General features: G+C 33.2%; 1 non-coding gene across 1 annotated transcript; it reads left to right on the top strand.

The window, feature by feature from the left end:
* The first annotated feature begins 810 nt into the window (after nt 1-810).
* On the top strand, nt 811-918 carry LOC148576672 (small nucleolar RNA R71). Its single transcript, XR_015904609.1, has one exon. It is a non-coding gene; the product is annotated as a small nucleolar RNA R71 (small nucleolar RNA).
* The last annotated feature ends 1,908 nt before the right edge of the window (nt 919-2,826 follow it).

Here is a 2,826-nt window from a genome sequence, read left to right as displayed (position 1 = left end):
TTCCTCACTGGGATTTATGTCCTCCTCTTCCTCTCCAGGTTTGGCTGTGTTGACTATGTCAATGGCCTTGCACTCTCCTTTTGGATTTTTTTCTGTATTGCTTGGGAGAGTACTAGGAGGGATTTCAGTGATCCTTTTACTCAGCTGGCCCACTTGTGCCTCCAAATTTCTAATGGAGGACCTTGTTTCATTCATGAAACTTACAGTGGTCTTAGATAGATCAGAGACTAAGTTTGCTAAATTAGAGGTATTTTGTTCAGAGTTCTCTGTCTGTTGCTGAGTGGATGATGAAAAAGGTTTACTATTGTTAAACCTATTTCTTCCACCATTATTCAAGCCTTGTTGAGGCTTTTGTTGATCCTTCCATGAGAGATTTGGGTGATTTCTCCATGAGGGGTTATAGGTGTTTCCATAAGGTTCACCCATGTAATTCACCTCTGCTATTGCAGGGTTTTCAGGATCATAAGCTTCTTCTTCAGAAGATGCCTCTTGAGTACTGTTGGATGCAGCTTGCATTCCATTCAGACTCTGAGAAATCATATTGACTTGCTGAGTCAATATTTTATTCTGAGCTAGTATGGCATTCAGAGTATCAATTTCAAGAACTCCCTTCTTCATAGGCGTCCCATTATTCACAGGATTCCTTACAGAAGTGTACATGAATTGGTTATTAGCAACCATGTTAATGAGTTCTTGAGCTTCTGCAGGCGTTTTCTTTAGGTGAATGGATCCACCTGCAGAAGTATCCAATGACATTTTAGCCAATTCAGACAGACCATCATAGAATATATCCAGGATGGTCCATTCTGAAAGCATGTCAGAAGGACACTTTTTGGTCAGTCCTTTGTATCTCTCCCAAGCTTCATAGAGGGATTCACCTTCTTTCTGTCTGAAGGTCTGAACATCCACTCTAAGCTTACTCAGCTTTTGAGGAGGAAAGAACTTAGCTAAGAAAGCCTTGACCAGCTTATCCCAAGAGTTCAGGCTATCCTTAGGTTGAAAGTCCAACCATACTCTAGCTCTGTCTCTTACAGCAAAAGGGAAAAGCATGAGCCTGTAGACTTCAGGATCTACTCCATTAGTCTTAACAGTATCACATATCTGCAAGAATTCAGTTAAGAACTGAAAAGGATCTTCAGATGGAAGTCCATGAAACTTGCAGTTCTGCTGCATCAGAGAAACTAATTAAGGTTTAAACTCAAAATTGTTTGCTCCAATGGCAGGAATGGAGATGCTTCTTCCATGTAAATTGGAATTAGGTGCAGTAAAGTCACCAAGCATCCTCCTTGCATTATTATTATTTTCGGCTGCCATCTCCTCTTCTTGTTCGAAAATTTCTGAAAGGTGCTTGCTGGATAGTTGTAATTTAGCTTCTCTTAGTTTCCTCTTCAGAGTCCTTTCAGGTTCTGGATCTGCTTCAACAAGAATGTTCTTGTCCTTGCTCCTGCTCATATGAAAAAGAGGGACAGAAAAATAATAATAATAGGGGTCCTCTTTACCACAGTATAGAGGTTCCCTTATGTGAGTAGAAGAAAAGAAGAAGAGAAAATCTGAACTCAGAGAGAGAGGGTTCGGATTTTTGGAGAGTGAGGGAGAGATGTTAGTGGATGAATAAATAAAATAGAAGGAGATGAGAGAGAGAGAGAATTTTCGAAAATAATTTTTGAAAAAAAGTTAGTGATTTTCGAAAATGATTTTTGAAAAAGGTTAGTAATTTTCGAAAATTAGAATCAAAAATTAAAATAATTAGTTAATTAAAAAGAAATTTTGAAAAAGAGGGAGATATTTTCGAAAATTAGAGAGAGAATGTTAGTTAGGTAGTTTTGAAAAAGATAAGAAATAAACAAAAAGTTAGTTAGTTAGTTGAAACAAATTTGAAAATCAATTTTGAAAAGATAAAAAGATAAGAAGTTAGAAAGGATATTTTAAAATCAAATTTTGAAAAAGATAAGATAAAAAGATATTTTTGAAAAGATATGATTGAAATTAGTTTTGAAAAAGATTTGATTTTTAAAATCACAATTAATGACTTGATTCACAAGAAATCACAAGATATGATTCTAGAACTCAAAGTTTGAATCTTTCTTAACAAGCAAGTAACAAACTTGAAATTTTTGAATCAAAACATTAATTGATGATGTTATTTTCGAAAATTAGGAGATAAAGATAAAAAAAGATTTTTGAAAAATATTTTAAAAATTTTCAAAAATAAATAAGAAAAGTGAAAAAGATATAATTTTTGAAAAAGATTTTGAAAAAGATAAAATTTGAAAATTTGATTTGACTCATAAAAACAACTAGATTTTAAAAATTTTTGAAAAAGTCAATCCAAATTTTCGAAATTTATGAGAGAAAAAGGGGAAGATATATATTTTTTTTTTGAATTTCTTATGATGAGAGAGAAAAATATGAAAATGATGCAATGCATGAGAATTTTGGATCAAAATATGTGATGAATGCAAGAACACTATGAATGTCAAGATGAACACCAAGAACACTTTGAATGTCAAGATGAACATCAAGAACATATTTTTGAAAAATTTTTAATGCAAAGAAAACATGCAAGACACCAAACTTAGAAATCTTTCATGTTCAGACACTATGAATGCAAGAATGCATATGAAAAACAAGAAAAGACACAAACATGAAAACATCAAGATCGAACAAGAAGACTTACCAAGAACAACTTGAAGATCATGAAGAACACTATGAATGCATGAATTTTTCGAAAAATGCAAGATGAATATGCAATTGACACCAAACTTTCAACTTGACTCAAGACTCAAACAAGAAACATGAAATATTTTTGATTTTTTTATGATTTTC

Source organism: Arachis ipaensis, chromosome B1 (genome assembly GCF_059453495.1).
Source record: "Arachis ipaensis isolate K30076 ecotype BB chromosome B1, ASM5945349v1, whole genome shotgun sequence".
NCBI classification, from domain to species: domain Eukaryota; kingdom Viridiplantae; phylum Streptophyta; class Magnoliopsida; order Fabales; family Fabaceae; genus Arachis; species Arachis ipaensis.
Note: the sequence above shows the minus strand (reverse complement) of the source record. Positions and strands in the feature narration are given on the sequence as shown.